This window comes from Schistocerca nitens, chromosome 12, assembly GCF_023898315.1.
Source record: "Schistocerca nitens isolate TAMUIC-IGC-003100 chromosome 12, iqSchNite1.1, whole genome shotgun sequence".
In the NCBI taxonomy this organism is placed as follows: domain Eukaryota; kingdom Metazoa; phylum Arthropoda; class Insecta; order Orthoptera; family Acrididae; genus Schistocerca; species Schistocerca nitens.
In genome coordinates this window covers 94,680,168-94,702,721 of record NC_064625.1, presented here as the reverse complement: position 1 = coordinate 94,702,721, position 22,554 = coordinate 94,680,168, and positions in this window count along the sequence as shown.

Below are 22,554 nucleotides of genomic sequence, written 5' to 3'. Positions count from 1 at the left end.
AAAAGCAAAACGAGGATAATGAAATGTAGTCAAATTAAATCGGGTGATGCTGAGGGAATTAGATTAGGAAATGAGGCACTTAAAGTAGTAAAGAGAGTAATAAAACTGATGATGGTCGAAGTAGAGAGGATATAAAATGTAGACTGGCAATGGCAAGGAAATCGTTTCTGATGAAGAGAAATCTAGTATAGATTTAAGTGTCAGGAAGTCGTTTCCGAAAGTATTTGTATGGAGTGTAGCCATGTATGGAAGTGAAACATGGACGATAAATAGTTTGGACAAGAAGAGGCTCTGAGCACTATGGGACTCAACTGCTGAGGTCATTAGTCCCCTAGAACTTAGAACTAGTTAAACCTAACTAACCTAAGGACATCACAAACATCCATGCCCGAGGCAGGATTCGAACCTGCGACCGTAGCGGTCTTGCGGTTCCAGACTGCAGCGCCTTTAACCGCACGGCCACTTCGGCCGAAGGACAAGAAGAGAATAGAAGCTTTCGAAATGTGGTGCTACAGAAGAATGCTGAAGATAAGGTGGGTAGATCACGTAACTAATGAGGAGGTATTGAATAGGATTGGGGAGAAGAGAAGTTTGTGGCACAACTTGACTAGAAGAAGGGATCGGTTGGTAGGACATGTTTTGAGGCATCAAGGGATCACAAATTTAGCATTGGAGGGCAGCGTGGAGGGTAAAAATCGTAGAGGGAGACCAAGAGATCAATACACTAAGCAGATTCAGAAGGATGTAGGTTGCAGTAGGTACTGGGAGATGAAGAGGCTTGCACAGGATAGAGTGGCATGGAGAGCTGCATCAAACCAGTCTCAGGACTGAAGACCACAACAACAACAACAACAACGTTCGAACGGTTTATAAAGGTGACTCAAAAGGCTAACTGGTCTGAAATTCTTTGGATGATTTGCTTCCTTTCCAGGTTTCAGAAGAGCTATCACCCTTCTCTTTCGCCAGATCTTTGGTATTTGGCACTGGTTCATGCAGTTGTTGAAAGGCTGCAGGATCCACCCTTGTTTCTGGGCCGAAAGTCTTGATTTGCTCCATGCGGATGTCATCTAGACCGGATGCTTTACCATTTTTACTCTCCTTAATAGCCTTGTTTAATTCAGATATCTCGAATGGGAGAGTCAGATCCCTCGTTTGTTCTTGGGCCTCTTGCTGTACTTTTGGAAGTTTGATTCTATGGCTTCCTTTCCCATTCATGAGCAGTTGGTGTGCTATCTGATCTGCACTAATGTTGCAGTGTGCTGTGGATCTGGTTGGGTCATTATTGAGGCGTCTCAGTAACCTCCACGCTTTATGACTGTTTCTGGTGAGATCAAGTTCTTCCACAGTTTTAACTCAAGAGTTCCTTTTGGATTCTTTCAGAGATGCAATAAGTTTATTCCTAGCCGATTGCGTTGTCTCGCCGAATGGATCTTCTTCGAATAGTACCTTATACTCTGTAAATTGAGCACTGAGTTCTGCCGTTAGACCAGAAATGTATGATGTTCGACAACCCCGAGGAATTGCAATTCTGAAGCACCTCTTTACAGCCCTCACAAAAGTATCATACGAGTCAGGTGAAGGTTCAATATTGAGAACTGCAGCGTCCAGCGTTTCTGTAAACTTCGGCCAGTTAGCTTTCCTGAACTTTGGTGGTCAGCGAATGTGTTTAAAATCAGAATAGTGTTCCTGGAGCCACTCTCAAGCAATTCTGGACTGTTGTCCTGCTGTAATTGCCCAAGTCCGTCGGAATGCACAATGGACATGAATGGATGCAGGTGATCAGACAGGATGGTTACACACGTGTCACCTGTCAGAGTCAAAAATGGTTCAAATGGCTCTGAGCACTATGGGACTCAACATCTTAGGTCATAAGTCCCCTAGAACTTAGAACTACTTAAACCTAACTAACCTAAGGTCATCACACACACCCATGCCCGAGGCAGGATTCGAACCTGCGGCCGTAGCAGTCCCGCGGTTCCGGACTGCAGCGCCAGAACCGCACGGCCACCGCGACCGGCCCTGTCAGAGTCGTATCTAGACGTATCAGAGGTCCCATATCACTCCAACTGCACACGCCCGAAACCATTACAGAGCCTTCACCAGCTCGAACAGTGCTCTGCTGACACGCAGGGTCCATGAATTCATGACGCTGTCTCCATACCTGTACACGTCCAACCGCTCGGTACAATTTGAAACGGGACTTTTCCGAGCAGGCAACAAGTTTCCAGTTATCGACAGTGTAATATCGGTGTTGACGGGCCCAAGCGAGGCGTAAAGCTTTGTGCCGTGCAGTCATCAAGCATACACGATTGGACCTTCGGCTCCGAAAGCCCATATCGATGATGTTCCGTTGAATGGTTCGCACGCTGACGCTCGGCGCAAAGCTCAAATCTGCAGCAGTTTGCGGAAGGGTTGCACTTCCATCACGTCGAACGATTCTCTTCAGTCGTCGATGATCGCGTTCTTGCTGGATCTTTTTCCGGCCGCAGCGACGTCGGAGATTTGTGTTATATGGGAATTCTGATACTCACGGTACACCCGTGAAATGGTTGTACGGGAAAATCCCTACTCGATCGCTACCTCGGAGATGCTGTGTCCCATCGCTCGTGCTCCAACTGTAATATTTAAATCTTGATAAACTGCCGTTGCAGCAGAAGTAACCGATCTGACAACTGCGCTAGACACTTGTTTATACAGGCGTTGCCGACCGCAGCTCCGTATTCTGCCTGTTTACATACCTCTGTATTTCAGTACGCGTGCCTATACCAGTTTCTTTGGCGGTTCAGAGTAATAAAATAAAAGGAAGCAGAGCTTGCACGGAGATTCTGCCGCGCGCTGTTCGAGAGTGGAAGAGACATAGTTTGAAGGTGGTGCGATAAGCCGTCTGCTTGTGATTAACTGCTGATTGCAGAGTATTCATGTTGATGTAAGTACAGATGTAGATGCCGTACAGGAGCGCTAGTCCCGCAAGGTATGCTGGTGAAGTTACCTGTGAAGTATGCAAAGCGTACTGGCGGAAGTGAACCCCTGAGGACGAGTGACGAGAAAAGTGCCAGGTTTGAATCCTGCTCCAGCACAAAGCTTCCAGCACAAGCTTCAAAGTAGCTGTGGCAGTTATCTCTGAAATAACCGGTTTTCGGTTGTACCGGTTTCTTATGTCTCCAGTTTAACCTGATAGTAAAAACCGCTCAATACAACCGGTTTCTGAAATACCCGATTTTTCGGTATTTTAATTGCTGCTATTTCCAGTATGAAACCTTTTTTTTTTTTTTTCATTAGTCTTCTGACTGGTTTGATGCGGCCCGCCACGAATTCCTTTCCTGTGCTAACCTCTTCATCTCAGAGTAGCACTTGCAACCTACGTCCTCAATTATTTGCTTGACGTATTCCAATCTCTGTCTTCCTCTACAGTTTTTGCCCTCTACAGCTCCCTCTAGTACCATGGAAGTCATTGCCTCATGTCTTAGCAGATGTCCTATCATCCTGTCCCTTCTCCTTATCAGTGTTTTCCACATATTCCTTTCCTCTCCGATTTTGCGTAGAACCTCCTCATTCCTTACCTTATCAGTCCGCCTAATTTTCAACATTCGTCTATAGCACCACATCTCAAATGCTTCGATTCTCTTCTGTTCCGGTTTTCCCACAGTCCATGTTTCACTACCATATAATGCTGTACTCCAGACGTACATCCTCAGAAATTTCTTCCTCAAATTAAGGACGGTATTTGATATTAGTAGACTTCTCTTGGCCAGAAATGCCTTTTTTGCCATAGCGAGTCTGCTTTTGATGTCCTCCTTGCTCCGTCCGTCATTGGTTATTTTACTGCCTAGGTAGCAGAATTCCTTAACTTCATTGACTTCGTGACCATCAATCCTGATGTTAAGTTTCTCGCTGTTCTCATTTCTACTACTTCTCATTACCTTCGTCTTTATCCGATTTACTCTCAAACCATACTGTGTACTCATTAGACTGTTCATTTTGTTCAGCAGATCATTTAATTCTTCTTCATTTTCACTCAGGATAGCAATGTCATCAGCGAATCGTATCATTAATATCCTTTCACCTTGTATTTTAATTCCACTCCTGAACCTTTCTTTTATTTCCATCATTGCTTCCTTGATGTACGGATTGAATAGTAGGGGCGAAAGGCTACTGCCTTGTCTTACACCCTTCTTAATACGAGCACTTCGTTCTTGATCTTCCACTCTTATTATTCCCTCTTGGTTGTTGTACATTTTGTATATGACCCGTCTCTCCCTATAGCTTACCCCTACTTCTTTCAGAATCTCAAACAGCTTGCACCATTTTATATTGTCGAACACTTTTTCCAGGTCGACAAATCCTATGAAAGTGTCTTTATTTGTCTTTAGCCTTGCTTCCATTATTAGCCGTAACGTCAGAATTGCCTTTCTCGTCCCTTTACTTTTCCTAAAGCCAAACTGATCGTCACCTAGCGCATTCTCAATTTTCTTTTCCATTCTTCTGTATATTGTTCTTGTAAGCAGCTTCGATGCATGAGCTGTTAAGCTGATTGTGCGATGATTCTCGCACTTGTCAGCTCTTGCCGTCTTCGGAATTGTGTGGATGATGCTTTTCCGAAAGTCAGATGGTATATCGCCAGACTCATATTCTACACACCAAAGTATGAAACCTAGATTTCGAATAAATACTGAAAAATTCTGATCAAAGCGATTTAGCAAAAGATCTCGACCAATATGGGGTCGAGGCTGACGAAGGTGAAGGAAATGGTTGCGGCGAGAACGAGGGCGGAAGCTCTCAAGTTGATGATTTTCCTGCATCGTCTCTTTGGAAACGTAACAATTCTTCACCCTGAAGCAACACCAAAATTAATGGTTGATTTATTATCACTCGTTGCCTACGGTCGTGCCACAGTGATTTACACCGGATCCCGTCAGACCACAGAAGTTAAGCGCTTTCGGGTTTGGCTAGCACTTGGATGGGTGACCGTCCGACTCCGCTGAATGATGTAGGCAAAATGAGTGCACTCAGCCCTTTGAGGCCAACTACTTGGTAGAGAAGCAGCGCCTCCGGTCACTGAAACTGACAACGGCTTGGAGAGCGATGTGCTAACCGCGTGCCCCTCCATATAAGCATCCAATAACACCTATCGCCTAAGGATGACATGGCGGTCGGTCGGTTTCGTTGGGCCTTCCGATGCCTTTTCGGACAGAGAATTTATTACCCCAAGTTAACAGAGGTATATCAGTTAGTCTTCGCCAGGGAACAGTGGGGATGTTTCCTCCTTACATGAGTTGCAGGTTTGTTACACCTCGTCCCGTTCTTTTAAAGTAAATGGAGTACAGTACTTCATTGCTACCACACATCGTAAAATATTTCCAAAATTGCGATGGTGCCATTCTGTAATACAGCCGATGTCTGAGAATAATATCTAGATACTGCCGTATAGACCAGGTGGAGACAAGTCTAGCTCATTGCACGTGCTCACGTACCGTCTAATAGGTTAACCCACACCGCAGCAGACACATTTTATGCAGCACTAGTCATTACGTCATAACATTATTCCTAGTTTATGACGGTCGGCGCTGTAATCAAAATTGCGCTGTTCGCCTTTCCCATTTTTTATTATAGCCCAACATTTCAATGCAATAGAAATATTATCAGCAAACATTACCCGTTTAAAAACAATTTATTAAAAAAACTAAAAATTGTAGCTCTGAAGGTGTGGCAAATTGATATGCCACTTTTTGTACCCGGTTATTAATTTTAAAAAATTTAAAAAAATTATCGTAACCGAGACCAAATAAATACCGAAAAATACCGGTTAATCAGAATCGATGAGTTTTTCCCAGCTTTTCTTTAAAGCAGCCCACATCTCGCTATATAGTCAAAATTTCGATCTGGAAACTATTCCCCATGCAGTGGTTACGCAATTTGTCAGCGACATCATTTCTTCTAGGCGCGCTTAGTCCTTCAAGGTATCAAAGAGAACTTCTGTGAATTTTAGCAGGTAGGAGATGAGATAGTGGCGGAAATAAAGTTGTGAGCTCAGGTCGCGAATCGTGTGTGGGTAGCTTAACCGATGAGACAGGCTTTTGGGTTTGAGTCTGGGACCGGTACGTTGTGGCCGAGCGGTTCTAGGCGCTTCAGTCTGGAACTGCGCAACCGCTACGGTCGCATATTCGAATCTTGCCTCGGCCATAGTTGTGTGTGATGTCCTTAGGTTGGTTAGATTTAAGTAGTTCTAAGTTCTAGGTGACTGATGAGCTTAGGTGTTAGTCCCATAGTGCTCAGAGCCATTTTGAAATGTCAGAGCATCTTAACGTCTTAAGGAAACCGATAAGATTCTCAAGGCAAAATATCCATAGCAGGATCTATACACAAGTGTTGACCAGAAGGTAATGCACCGCATTTTTTTCTTCAGCCGTTTTCTATTGAACGTAGTGAGAATTACTCACACGAAAGAATGGTGTTTTGTCCAAACACTGCCAGCCGAAGTGGCCGTGCGGTTCTAGGCGCTGCAGCCTGGAACTGCGAGACCGCTACGGTCGCAGGTTCGAATCCTGCCTCGGGCATGGATGTGTGTGATGTCCTTAGGTTAGTTAGGTTTAATTAGTGCTAAGTTCTAGGGGACTGCTGACCTGAGATGTTAAGTCCCATAGTGCTCATAGCCATTTGAACCATTTTTTAAACTGTGTAATTAAAAAACTGTAATTCCGAAAGCAGTGGCTGAAATGCAGTTACTGTAGTTCAGCAGACTCAGAACATACAGTTTAATGTCTTGTAGAAGTTTCATGCAATGGCTACATTGGTTCCAGAAATCAGGGAAGCCAAGTTACTAAATTTAACACTGAGGGGTAGGGCGTTCCAACTACCCTTGTTAAACGACGGCTACGGATAATATCAACATCGAAACTTCCCGGCAGATTAAAACTGTGTGCCGGACCGAGACTCGAACTCGGGACCTTTGCCTTTCGCGGGCAAGTGCTCTACCAACTGAGCTACCCAAGCACGACTCACGCCCGGTCCTCACAGCCTTACTTCTGCCAGTATCTCGTCTCCTACCTTCCAAACTTTACAGAAGCTCTCCTGCGAACCTTGCAAAACTCGCACTCCTGAAAGAAAGGGTATTGCGGAGACATGGCTTAGCCACAGCCTGGGGGATGTTTCCTGAATGACATTTCCACTCTGCAGCATAGGAGACGAGATACTGGCAGAAGCAAAGCTGAGAGGACGGAGCGTGAGTCGTGCTTGGGTAGCTGACTTGGTAGAGCACTTGCCCGCGAAAGGCAAAGGTCCCGAGTTCGAGTCTCGGTCCGGCACACAGTTTTAATCCGCCAGGAAGTTTCATATCAGCGCACACTCCGCTGCAGAGTGAAAATCTCGTTCATGATCAACACCCTTTGCAAATTTCAAGTTTATATCCTTAGCGATCACTGCTGGGCAGTAATTAGTTAGTGAGTGGGTCAATCAGTGGGGACATGGCCTTTTATACGTATAGAATAAGTTTGTACGGAACATTCAGAGCGTGCGTCCTCACCCTCTTGTCCGGTTTTTTAGAAGTGACGTTGATCAAGGGCGACCCAAAAACGCATTCCTCGGCTGCGAGCCGTGTTCAGTGCCCCTGGACGTAACAGAAAGTGCTGTGCCGGAGAACGCTAGGTTAGGAAGTCGGATGCCGCAGTTTAAGAGCGGTCGTGGCGACGTATCGCGTGATGCTGTGTCGTGGGGGCGACTCACAGGACAAATTGCAACGATAGTCGCTGGGACACGTGGAGATGGAGCCACGTGGGCGGCGATCCATCAGGGCCGGCCAGACCCTCCCCCACCCTCCCTGTGCTGTGCTGGCTCCTCTGTCCCTCCCTCCCTCGCACAACTCCCATCGGTCACCGCGCGCGATCGCCGGCATTTGTCAGGGCAGGCGACTACGGACCTGCCATGAATGTCGATATGGGCGTTACTTACAGGGGGGAAGCCGAGTGCCGTAAGATCTTCCCGCGAGTAGCCACGGCCGGAGCGAGTCGAGTCAGAGACATATCGGCTCGCTGATTGTGGAGACTGACCAGTATGTTACACAGTACACGAACAATTTTCAGTGCTTATGTGGTATTCTGAAGGTGGCAGGACTGAAACACAGGGAGCGAAAGGCTATTTACAATTTGTACAGAAAGCAGATGGCAGTTATAAGAGTCGAGGGACATGAAAGGGAAGCAGGGGTTGGGAATGGAGTGAGACAGGGTTGTAGCCCCTCCCCGATGTTTTTCAATCTGTATATTGAGCAAGCAGTAAAGAAAACAAAAGAAAAATTCGGAGTAGGTATTAAAAGCCATGGAGAAGAAATAAAAACTTTGATGTTTGCCGGTGACATTGTAATTCTGTAAGAGACAGCAAGGGACTTAGAAGAGCAGTTGAACGGAATGGACAGTGTCTTGAAAGAAGGGTATAAGATGAACATCAACGAGAGCAAAACGAGAGTTATGGAATGTAGTCGAATTAAGTCGGGTGATGCTGAGGGAATTAGATTAGGAAATGAGACACTTAAAGTAGTAAAGCAGTTTTGCTGTTTGCGAAGCAAAATAACTGATGATGGTGGAAGTAGAGAGGATATAAAATGTTTCGCAGGGATCGAATGAAGGGGAGAGCCACGGGTCGAAACACATATGAAATGTAACGTCCACTGTTCAAAGTGCCGTCAATGCGAACAAGAGGTGACCGAGACGTGTAACCAATGGCACCCCATACCATCACGCCGGGTGATACGCCAGTATGGCGATGACGAATACACTCTTCCAATGTGCGTTCACCGCCATGTCGCCAAACACTGATGCGACCATCATGATGCTGTAAACAGCACCAGGATTCATTCGAAAAAATAACGTTTTGCCATTCGTGCACCCAGGTTCGTTGTTGAGTACACCTTCGCAGGCGCTCCTGTCTATGATGCAGCGTCAATGGTAATCGCAGCCATGGTCTTTGAGCTGATAATCCACGCTGCTGCAAACGTCGTCGAACTGTTCTTGCAGATGGTTGTTGTCTTCCGAACGTCCCCATCATTTAACTCAGGGATCGACACGTGGCTGCACGATCCGTTACAGCCATGCGGATAAGGTGCCTGTCATCTCGATTGCTAGTGATACGAGGCCGTTTTGATCCAACACGGCGTTCCGTATTACCTTCCTGAACCCACCGATTCCATATTCTGCTAACAGTCATTGTATCTCGACCAACGCGAGGAGCAATGTCGAGATAGGCGGAACCGTGATGGTACGCATTTCTCCTCCTTACACGACGCATCACAACAACGTTTCACCAGACAACGCCGGTCAACTGCTGTTTGTGTATGAGAAATCAGTTGGAAACTTTCCTCATGTCAGCACGTTGTAGGTGTCGCCACCGGCGTCAACCTTGTGTGAATGCTCTGAAAAGCTAATCATTTGTATATCACAGAATCTTCTTCATGTCGGTTAAATTTGGCGTCTGTAGCATGTCATCTCCGTGGTGTAGCAATTTTAATGGCCAGTAGTGTAGTAAAACTTGTATTTGGTAAAGCTAGTCATCTATATGTACTTCTTAGTATGCGTGAACTTATTAAGGAGACCAGCAGTTACTACTACTACGTTTAAAATCCGCTGGTTGGAGTACTATTAGGAAGCAGATTAGCACGTAGGCGTGCGTGTGATTTTGGGTTATTGCCATCAAGCGACGTACCTGGTATTAAAAAAAAAAATTATTGCAACCAGTTATTCTGTTATTAGTAAAACTTGTATTTTGTAAAGCTAGTCATTTATATGTACTTCCGTATGTACGTGCACTTATTGAATGCACTCACTCAACAGTAGTTGGTTTGTGTATTTTATTGTTCATCCATTTCTTGACGTATATTGATTGATGTTTGGTTGGTGTTTGCCATGTCTTCTGCGGTCTATTTGTATTCCAGTTTCTGCTAGTTGGGGTGTGAGGGTGTGGCGCCACATTCTGCTTCGGTGCACAGAAGCTGTGACGTGTCGTCTAATGGGAAGTGACTCCCGGTTGGGCCCCGGAGTTAAGGTGTTGCTTGGACGGCTGGTCTGCTGCTTCAAAAATGGTTCAAATGGCTCTGAGCACTATGGGACTTTAAATCTGAGGTCATCAGTCCCCTAGACGTAGAACTACTTAAACCTAACTAACCTAAGGACATCACACACATCCATGCCCGAGGCAGGATTCGAACCTGCCACCGTAGCAGTCGCGCGGTTTCAGACTGTAGCGCCTAGAACCGCTCGGCCACCCCGGCCGGCTACTGCTCCTTCAGGCATTTAAGTCACCTTTGCCCAGGGCAGCATGAGGTCACTGCCCGTTTGATAAAAATTTAACTTATTTCATGTATTGTTTTTTTTTAGAAAAAAGTTTTAAATTAGTTGAGAATGAATTGTAATTATAGTCACGTGTTGTGCTGATTGACTTTGGGTGTACTAAACGAACTGATGCTTTTCGTAAATCACCTTCATATTGTAAACTTAAAAAAAAAAATTGTGTCATTTCTTTAAATCAGCATCAGACTGTAATTTATTTGCAATCTCTGTGGGTCATCTCTTTAAGTCTGTTGGTTATTGTTATCTGCTGTCTTTGAAACGTCCCCTTAGAAAAATTTAGTGAATTACTCTGCTGATAAACCTCTTACATTATTTGATCTTTAAACAGCTGAGCAGAACTGAACGTACTCAGACATTTCTCTCTTTACTTATTCTGATCAACACTAAACTGACACACAAAAATTTTAGCGCAACGCAATCTGACTTTCAATAATCCCTACAAAAGAATGGCCCTGACTGACATTAACCTATACCTTCCACAAATCACTTACCTCACAAAAATCTTCGTTACTCGAACTACTGCAATACAGTAAGCGCCACCACTGCCACTACTGAAGGCACTAATTACTGATAGGCATAGTTAGCAAATGAAAGATTTTGATAGAGAACAAACAATGTGTTTACCTTAATAGTGTTCAAAAGTCATAATATATTTACTCTCTCTGATGGACACACGTCCAGATCATCCGCTCTCAAAACTCCGCCATCTCCCTCCCCATATCCACCACTGCTGGCGGCTCACCTCCAACTGCGCAACGCTATGCGCTATTCACATCCAACTGCCCAACACTACACTAGCGAATATTCCAACAATACCAACCAGCCACAGACTGCACACAGCACAGCGAGTGATTTTCATACAGAGCGCTACATGGCGTTATCTTGAATGAGAAACAAGATATCTGTGATATTTTATAAAAGGTGGCCAAGTTGATTGTCTTTCCAGTTTGAATCAACAATGAATTTGGTAGTTGTCGTCTAAGGAGTGACATTACAGGGGCCTTGACTTTCCATCGTAAATGTACCGCCTCATCCCCACTTTCTAAGTTACAGTGGTGTACCATCTGTTACACACAATACAGGGTCATTCAAAAAGAATACCACAACTTTAGGAATTTAAAACTCTGCAACGACAAAAGGCAGAGCTAAGCACTATCTGTCGGCGAATTAAGGGATCTATAAAGTTTCATTTAGTTGTACATTTGTTCGCTTGAGGCGCTGTTGACTAGGCGTCAGCGTCAGTTGATGCTAAGATGGCGACCGCTCAACAGAAAGCTTTTTGTGTTATTGAGTACGGCAGAAGTGAATCGACGACAGTTGTTCAGCGTGCATTTCGAACGAAGTATGGTGTTAAACCTCCTGATAGGTGGTGTATTAAACGTTGGTATAAACAGTTTACAGAGGATGGGTGTTTGTGCAAAGGGAAAAGTTCTGGACGGCCGAGAACGAGTGATGAAAATCTAGCACGCATCCAGCAAGCATTTGTTCGCAGCCCAGGAAAATCGACTCCCAGAGCTAGCAGAGAGCTGCAAATTCCACAATCAACTGTATGGAGAGTCCTACGAAAAAGGTTAGTTATGAAACCTTATCGTCTGAAATTGGTTCAAGCACTGTCTGCAGCTGATAAGATTAAAAGAATCGATTTCTGTGATTTTATCCTTGCTCAAATGGAAACAGATTAATCTTTCGTTTCAAAGATGGTGTTTAGTGATGAAGCAACTTTCCACACTAACGGGAAAGTCAACCGTCACAATGTCTGTATATGGGGCACTGAGAATCCGCGGCAAACGACTCAGTATGAACGTGACTCGCCTAAGGTGAACGTTTTCTGTGCCATTTCAGCCAATAAAGTTTTTGGTCCCTTTTTCTTCGAAGGTGCTACTGTAACTGGACTACAGTATCTGGAGATGTTAGAGAATTGGCTGTTCCCTCAGCTCGAACAAGAAGCACAACAATTCATATTTCAGCAGGATGGAGCGCCACCACATTGGCACTTATCTGTCCGTAACTACCTGAACGTCAACTACCCGAGGCGATGGATCGACCGCCAGGCAGCCCGTGACAGAGCACTTCATCACTGGCCTCCAAGAAGCCCTGATCTTACCCCCTGCGATTTTTTCTTATGGGGGTATGTTAAGGATATGGTGTTTCGGCCACCTCTCCCAGCCACCATTGATGATTTGAAACGAGAAATAACAGCAGCTATCCAAACTGTTACGCCTGATATGCTACAGAGAAATGGTTCAAATGGCTCTGAGCACTATGGGACTCAACTGCTGAGGTCATTAGTCCCCTAGAACTTAGAACTAGTTAAACCTAACTAACCTAAGGACATCACAAACATCCATGCCCGAGGCAGGATTAGAACCTGCGACCGTAGCGGTCTTGCGGTTCCAGACTGCAGCGCCTTTAACCGCACGGCCACTTCGGCCGGCATATGCTACAGAGAGTGTGGAACGAGTTGGAGTATCGGGTTGATATTGCTCGAGTGTCTGGAGGGGGCCATATTGAACATCTCTGAACTTGTTTTTGAGTGAAAAAAGACCTTTTTAAATACTCTTTGTAATGATGTATAACAGAAGGTTATATTATGTTTCTTTCATTAAATACACATTTTTAAAGTTGTGGTATTCTTTTTGAATCACCCTGTACTGTGGCTTTCGTAGTTGATGTACGGTTGATGGAATGGCTTCGAAGAGTCTTCCGCAGGCACAGGACATCGTAAAAGTCTGACGCATGGCGCAGCTGGAGGACACATCTGTGTTATTTATAGACAAAGCAACCCACGTGGCTCAACGGGACGATTTTGAGTCCGGGCATCTAGCTGGCACCGTGCCGACCCGACGACTCCATCCATTACAATCTGGATACAGGTGTTGATTAGAGATGGGTAGTTCGCGAACGAGCGGGTGCAAAGGAACGGTTCACCAAGATGAACGAAAGGACCGAGGAACGAATTCCAAGGAACGATCGGTTCATAGTTCAGTCGCGGCGCTCTACTTACAGTTCCCAGGAACGAGGAACGATCGGTTCGTAGTTCACTTCGGTCGCGGCGGTCTACTTACAGTTCCCGGGAACCAGGAACGATCGGTTCATAGTTCACTAGTTCACGTCGGTCTCGGCGGGCACTTCGGCAGTTCTCGTTCCAGCCTCGGTCGCGTGCTCGTCTGTCTCGGTCTCCCTCGGCCGCACTCGTCGTTCTTCGCATGACCACCTGTCTCAGTTCCACTGCCGACTGCTCCTAGTTAGTTCAGCATCCAGTTATTCGTTTCGTTCACTGCGCTCGCCCATTTTACATGTGTTCCAAACTGTTCTTGCATTTAGTTCTGGCTATTCAGCGTCCACGACCGGTAATCAAAACGTATTTTACAATTACGTAAATTACATAAAAATTACGTTGTATGTAATAGGTACGTCTTTTCAGGTAACAAAAGGGCATATTAACTCACTTTATTATATCGATGAACAGCAGAATGCATACTTATAAGAAGGCAAGTTTTTTTTTTTTTGTTATTCATATATTTTTTGGTTTCATCGACTTGATTTAGCAGCTAACTTCCAATAATTTGCTTAATTTTTAGTGTAAGAAAATTCATATAAAACGATTTTCGTGTATCTTTCATATATAAAATATTACATTTAGGAAGGTTCTAATTATTTTTAAGTTTGGTTGTTTCGAACTTTATTACTGCGAACTTAATTATTATTATTATTATTATTATTAATATTATTAATAATATTTAATAATGCAACATAAAAACCTAATTTTCATTAAGCGTGTGACGCAAGTATGAGAAAACCACATTTTATTTTATGCTTCCATGAAGTCTCTATTTCGCCTACGAACTCAGAGACAACGTGAAGTATATATAGGGTGTAAACGATTATTGTTTACAACGTTGCATAGCTATGTAGTGGAAGTCGAAACGAAGAATTTTATACAAGACATTTGTGGTCTATGAAGTTGGGAAACAGCCACCAACAGGTTTACAAGACTACGTGAACTATAGCCCATGCGCGTCCCGTGAGATTTCCATGTTCTCTTCTCCAGCTCTCTACACATCTGTCATCGATTGTTTCGCAATTGTTGCTTGCATTAGCTTGTTATTTCTTCACTGCCTGATTATTACATGTATGTCTGTTTGTTGTATCTGCTCGTAACGGGTAATACATCGTCCGTAATTGGCGAGCGGTACTCGGGGCCGGTTTCCCGTGCGCCACCCTATATTATTTCCCTGCGATCAGCCACACAAGGCTACGGTTGGCTAAACGAGAGGTTCTGCAGAATCACAGAAATTACTTCTAAAAGTGTGTAAGAATTCTGTAATGAATAAAAACTCTATACTCCAGGGGGGAGGCAAGTGTCCCCTCTTGGTGCCCTCCATCCTTCAGTCACCTACACTACTAGTTTTCAGTTTTTCGTAAGAACCATATGCCAAGCACAAATGAACGGTGAACGAGTAAAAATGAACGGGTCCCAAAAAAGAACGATCAGCAGTGAACTAGTTCCCAAGGATGAACGAGTTTGCTCGACTCTAGTGTGGATGTGGATGCGCCGGCTCACTCAGATTCTCACAAGACGCCGCCTGCAGGCGTGTGTCTGCACTTCAGGGCGCTGCTACTTCCGTAAAGCCGTGCTCTCACGGGACGTGTTTCTCGTAGTTACACGCGTCAAGGCGTGGTCTACACCGTGGCTGATGCACGCTTAGAAAAGAAGTGCTTCATCACACGTAACGTGCTCCTCATCACCATTTGCTATTGCAGTGCTCTCCAGCGGCAGTTGTCGGCTAAGGCGCGCAAACGCTACTGTTCGACTGACAAAATGTAAGCGCGTGAAACTGCTGCGTCGTTCCCTAGTCATCTTGTTCTGTCGTATTCGTAAATAAAATCTTCGGCATCCGTGAACGTCACACAAGAAATAAAGTTTCATCTCAAGTCAGCAAAAACATCGCTTTTTTAAAATTCCCTTACAAATAGCGCGATACAAATTTACAATTGTCTTCCAAATACGATAGCAATTATTTCATAAGTCTCGCTTTTTAGTAAGACCGTAAGATCGTTCTTGCTAGATCACTACTTCTGTTCAGCAGCAGAGCTTTTAGATGTGAAATACAAGACTCGAAGCAAGAAAGTTCAAAATAATCTGCTGTTAAGTGGTTCGAGCTCTCTTGTAAATACAGCTAAAATATCATTTATTTACTGCAATATTAATGTTACATTTCCTGTATTGTATACACACACTTGCAAACAAATTGTGTAAAAGAGAATCCATATTATCTTTTGGATTAATAAAACAGTCAACTACACTTTACGTTGTAACTCCATACCTCTATTCGCTACATTATGCTTAATTTTAGAGACGTGCAGCCGTGTTACAGTCTCATGAAGATTTGGTAACTGATATACACTACTGGCCATTAAAATTGATACACCACGAAGACGACGTGCTACACACGCGACATTTAACCGACAGGAAGAAGATGCTGTAATATACAAATGAGAAGCTTTTCAGAGCATTCACACAAGGTTGGCGCCGGTGGCGACACCTAAAACGTGCTAACATAAGGAAAGTTTCCAACCCACTTCTCATACACAAACAGCAGGTGACCGGCATTGCCTGGTGAAACGTTGTTGTGATGCCTCGTGTAAGGAGGAGACATGCGAACCTTCACGTTTCCGACTTTGATAAAGGTCGGATTGCAGCCTATCGCGATTCCGGTTTATTGGATCGCGACATTGCAGCTCGCGTTGGTCGAGATCCAATGAGTGTTAGTAGAATATGGAATCGGTGGGTTCAGGAGGGTAATGAGGAACGCCGTGCTGCATCCCAACGGCCTCGTATCACTAGTAGCCGAGATGACAGGCATCTTATCCGCATAGCTGTAATGGATCGTGCAGCCACGTCTCGATCCCTGAGTCAACAAATGGGGACATCTGCAAGACAACAACCATCTGCAAAAACCGTTCGACGACGTTTTGTGCAGCATGGACTATCAGCTCGGAGACCGTGGCTGCGGTTATCCTTCACGCTGAATCACAGACAGGAGCGCCTGCGATGCTGTACTCAACGACGAACCTGGCTACACGAATGGCAAAACGTCAAAAAATGTTCAAATGGCTCTGAGCACTATGGGACTCAACTGCTGAGGTCATTAGTCCCCTAGAACTTAGAACTAGTTAAACCTAACTAACCTAAGGACATCACAAACAACCATGCCCGAGGCAGGATTTGAACCTGCGACCGTAGCGGTCTTGCGGTGCCAGACTGCAGCGCCTTTAACCGCACGGCCACTTCGGCCGGCCAAAACGTCATTTTTTCGGATGAATCCAGATTCTGTTTCCAGCATCGTGATGGTCGCATCCGTGTTTGGCGTCATCGCGGTGAACGCACATTGCAAGCGTGTATGGGTCATCGCCATACTGGCGTGATGGTATGGGGTGCCACTGGTTACACGTCTCGGTCACCTCTTGTTCCCATTGACCGCACTTTGAACAGTGGACGTTACATTTCAGATGTGTTACGACCCGTGGCTCTACCCTTCATTCGATCCCTGCGCAACCCTACATTTCAGCAGGATAATGCACGACCGCATGTTGCAGGTCCTGTACGAGCCTTTCTGGATACAGAAAATGTTGGACTGCTGCCCTGGCCAGCACATTCTACAGATCTCTCTGGTGAATGGTGGCTGAGCAACTGGCTCGTCACAATACGCCAGTCTCTACTCCTGATGAACTGTGGTATCGTGTTGAAGCTGCATGGGCAGCTGTACCTGTACACGCCATCCAAGCTCTGACTCAGTGCCTAGGCGTATCAAGGCCGTTATTACGGCCAGAGGTGGCTGTTCTGGGTACTGATTTCTCAGGATCTATGCACCCAAATTTAGTGAAAATGTAATGACATGTCAGTTCTAGTATATTTCTGCAATGAATACCCGTTTATCATCTGCATTCCTTCTTGGTGTAGCAATGTTAATGGCCAGTAGTGTAGATAGGCGTGTCTGGATACTTTTGATCAGATTAGTGCAAGTGTAGAAGGTGATTTTCGTTGATTAGTGGTCTCTGTATATAAGATACGTGAGAGAATCTGGGGACAATGAGACTACTAGCGAGACTACAGCTGCTGACTCGTTGCCGCTGCCTGTCGTACGGGGTAATAAATCACGCAGCGGCTGGTAGCCGGTAGCAGGTAGCGGCCAGGCGACACGTAACGAGCTCGGCGACGTGTGGAGCTGTGTACGTACGCGTCCTGGGAGCGCCGCGCGCCTTTTGTGCGGCCGCCTTTCTCAGGCTAATCCAACCACGCCCACAGATCTCGCCGCCCGAGCCGATCTGCCCAGTCACGCCGGGACGGGAGGAGACGAGCCGCCGTGCGGATCCCTAGTACCCCGTCCACACCTGCTGGGCGACGTCGCCACCCCGGCGTAGCTCCGACGAGTCGCGTAACACACACTTGCGGACGGTTTCTCATTTGGACACCGATACTTTGGAGATAACTATTGCACACAGCGAGAGAGGTGGCGTAATGCTTAGCACAGTGGACTCGCATTCGGGAGGACTAGGGTTCAATACCGCGGGGTCTCAAGGGTCGCGATGGCGGCGGTCCCTGTCCCGCTGAGATAATTTGTCCTTTTAGGACAATTATCTGAGCAAGCACCCACGCCAGCAAAAGGTTGCCCGACACGTGCTGTTCGATAACGTAATGTAAAACGGACTCGGAACAGAAAGAAAGGATGTGTCATGCTGATATGATCAACTGTATAATCTAGGGATAAGAATCCAAATTAGAATGTAAAATTTGAAAAATTTTATATGGCAAGGTATCAGAATATTCATTTTTCAGCAGCTTTTTTGTGATTATATACACAGCCTGTCCCATTTATCTTGACCACCCTAAATAACTGTTGGTCCGGATGCAAATTACAAAATGTTTCAAGCAAATGTTCTTTAGCCGTCAGGGGGGACATCAATCAGCATGATTGCCTTAGTTGTAGCTTTGTTTTTTACAAAGATAAGAATAGCGGTATGACTTTTTTACATGGAACCCTGTATTTTTTATTCGGTAATTCATTTCCTGTCCTAAAGACCTATACAAAAATGTATCACAGTGTACCATTCACTGAAACACAACGTTATTAATTACATAGCACAACATTGACTTTGAGCCCGGGATCACAAACTCGTCCACTTGCTGGAGTTGTCAGCACCGATACACTGGTGCACTCGTTGAATGAAAGATATACCGCTCCCAGTGTTGCCTGCTGAAAAGAATTACAAGCAAGCACGATACGTTTCTGCATGTCCTCTGGAGTTGTTGGAATATCGCGATAGACAACGTCTGTAATGCATCCCCAAAGAAAAAAGTCCAGAGATTTAAATCAGGATATCTAGCAAGCCAAGTTACTGTTCGTCCTCGACCAGTCCATCTGACAGGATACCTTCGGTTCAGAACACGACGTGCACGCAAGGCATTATGTGCTGGACATCAATCTTGTTGATAGCACATAAGCATTCTGGTTCTTAGCGGCGCTTTATCCAGAAGAGGAGGAATTCGTTTGAGGAAGTTGGCATATGCTGTGCTGTTTGTACTACCATTGATGAAATAAGGGCCAGTAATTGTAGTACCAAGCATCCCACACCAGACGTTAACTCTCCATTGACGCTGATGTTCCACCTGTCTAAGGCAACGCGGGTTGTCGCTGGACCAATAATGCATGTTCCTTCTATTTACCGATCCTTTATCTGAGAAGGAACATTCATCGGTAAATAGAACATCGGAGAAGAAGTTGGGATTTAGGTTTTTCGTCGTTTTCCTGAATCGCTAGCCGGCCGTTGTGGCCGAGGGGTTCTAGGCGCTTCAATTTGGAACCGCGCGACCGCTACGGTCGCAGGTTTGAATCGTGCCTTGGGCATGGATGTGGTGTCCTTATGTTATGTTATGTTATGTTAACCGGGGGTCTAACAACGACGTTGAGGCCGCCGCAGCCGCAGTGGTCAGCAACCCCACGACGACTACCGTAGTCCAGCCTTCCGCCGCCCCACACCGAACCAAGGTTACTGTGCGGTTCGGCCCCCGGTGGACCCCCCAAGGGAACCACACCAGACGAGTGTAACCCCTATGTTTGCGTGGTAGAGTAATGATGGTGTACGCGTACGTGGAGAACTTGTTTGCGCAGCAATCGCCGACATAGTGTAGCTGAGGCGGAATAAGGGAAACCAGCCCGCATTTGCCGAGGCACATGGAAAACCGCCTAAAAACCATCCACAGACTGGCCAGCTCACCGGACCTCGACACAAATCCGCCGGGCGGATTCGCGCCGGGGACCAGGCGCTCCTTCCCGCCCGGAAAGCCGTGAATTAGACCACACGGCCAAGTCCTTAGGTTAGTTACGTTTAAGTCGTTCTAGGGGGATTGATGACCTCAGATGTTAACTCCCATAGTGCTCAGAGCCATCTGAACCATTTTGAACCTAAATCGCTTCCGGCAAATGCCGGGATGGTTCCTTTGAAAGGGCACGGCCGACTTCCTTCCCCATCCTTCCCTAATCCGTTGAGACCGATGACCTCGCAGTTTGGTCTCTTTCCCCAAATCAACCGAACTGCACACCACGTACTACAATGAGCTGACGAAAGTATAGAATACCTCCTAACATCGTATCGCACCTCCTTTTGCCTAACATAGTGTAGTAAATCGACGTGGCATCGACTCAAGAATATACAGGGTGATTCAAAAAGAATACCACAACTTTAGGAATTTAAAACTCTGCAACGACAAAAGGCAGAGCTAAGCACTATCTGTCGGCGAATTAAGGGAGCTATAAAGTTTCATTTAGTTGTACATTTGTTCGCGTGAGGCGCTGTTGACGCATCCAGCAAGCATTTGTTCGCAGCCCAGGAAAATCGACTCGCAGAGCTAGCAGAGAGCTGCAAATTCCACAATGGAGAGTCCTACGAAAAAGGTTAGTTATGAAACCTTATCGTCTGAAATTGGTTCAAGCACTGTCTGCAGCTGATAAGATTAAAAGAATCGATTTCTATGATTTTATTCTTGCTCAAATGGAAACAGATGAATCTTTCGTTTCAAAGATTGTGTTTAGTGATGAAGCAACTTTCCACATTAACGGGAAAGTCAACCGTCACAATGTCTGTATATGGGGCACTGAGAATCCGCGGCAAACAACTCAGTATGAACGTGACTCGCCTAAGGTGAACGTTTTCTGTGCCATTTCAGCCAATAAAGTTTTTGGTCCCTTTTTCTTCGAAGGTGCTACTGTAACTGGACTACAGTATCTGGAGATGTTACAGAATTGGCTGTTCCCTCAGCTCGAACAATTCATATTTAAGCAGGATGGAGCGCCACCACATTGGCACTTATCTGTCCGTAACTACCTGAACGTCAACTACCCGAGGCGATGGATCGGCCGCCAGGCAGTCCGTGACAGAGCACTTCATCACTGGTCTCCAAGAAGCCCTGATCTTACCCCCTGCGATTTTTTCTTATGGGGGTATGTTAAGGATATGGTGTTTCGGCCACCTCTCCCAGCCACCATTGATGATTTGAAACGAGAAATAACAGCAGCTATCCAAACTGTTACGCCTGATATGCTACAGAGAGTGTGGAACGAGTTGGAGTATCGGGTTGATATTGCTCGTGTGTCTGGAGGGGGCCATATTGAACATCTCTGAACTTGTTTTTGAGTGAAAAAAAACCTTTTTGAATACTCTTTGTAATGATGTATAACAGAAGGTTATATTATGTTTCTTTCATTAAATACACATTTTTAAAGTTGTGGTATTATTTTTGCATCACCATATATATATATATATATATATATATATATATATATATATATATATATATATATATATAGGAACCTTGGCTCACTACTTCTCCCAGGGAATATATATATATATATATATATATATATATATATATATATATATATATATATATAACCACGAATGATCGTGGCCCAGTCACATGATACGGTATCATCCACAAAAATTCCATCGATGTTTGGGTACATGACGCCCATGAATGCCTGAAAATGGTCTGCAAGTAGCCGAACATAGCCATTTCCAGTGAATAATTGGTTCAGTTTGACCCTAGGTCCCAGACCATTCCTTGTAAACACAGCCATCCTTGCACAGTGCCTTGTTCACCACCTGGATCAATCGCTTCGTAGAGTTTGCGCCACACTCAAACCCTAGCATCAGCTCTTACCAGCTGCATCGCGACTCATATGACTACGCCACGGTTTTCCAGTCGTCTAGGGTCCAGCTGATATGGACAGTGCAGCCGATGACCTGCTGTTTGCAAGGTCACTCCCCTCAGCCGTCTGCAGCCATAGCCAATCAACGCCAGACTTCCCCGCAACATCCTAACGGATACGCCCATCGTGCGTCCCACATTGATTCCCGGGGTTATTTCACACAGTGTTGCCTGTCTGTCTCTATGCAGATGCCGCTGCTCTCGGTCGATAAGTGAAGGCCGTCGGCCACTGCGTTCTCCATGGTGAGACTTAATGCCGTAAATTTCGTTTCTCGCCACACTCTTGACACAGTAGATTTCGGAATATTGAATTCCCTAGCGATTTCCGAAATGGAGTGTCCCACGCGTCTACCTGCAACTACCTTTCCGCGTTCAAAGCGTGTCCAATCTCTTCGTGAGAGCTAAATAAAATCGGGGATCTTTTCACATGAATCACATGCGTACAAATGAAAGTTCCGCCAGTGTACTGTCTTTTTATACCTTCTGTACGCGATACTACCGCCAGCTTTATACGTGCATATTGGTATCCCATGACTTTTACCTCAGTATATACTGTTGAGATTGTGGTCTTCAGTCCGAAAGCTGATTTGATGTATCTCTAAACTCTGTCTCTTGATGCCACAAATTGTCGTATCAACCTATCCCTTCTTTTAACTCACGCTGTGCCGTAAATCTTCCAATTCGATTCACTGCATTTTCATAACTACTCTATCTAATCAACGGCATCTTTATTAATAATTGACTATCTGGGAGCACGAGACCCGTATAATGACGCTCTACGACGTAATGATCCTAACAGGGCGGAAATCTGTATATGTGATGTACATGTACAGATAACGAAATAATTACTGTTTCACAAAAATTGGATTATGTATTCAAGAGAAAGAGCTTCAAAAACTGAGCAAGTCCGTAACGTGTTGGTCCACTTCTGGCCCTTATGAAGCAGTTACTCTG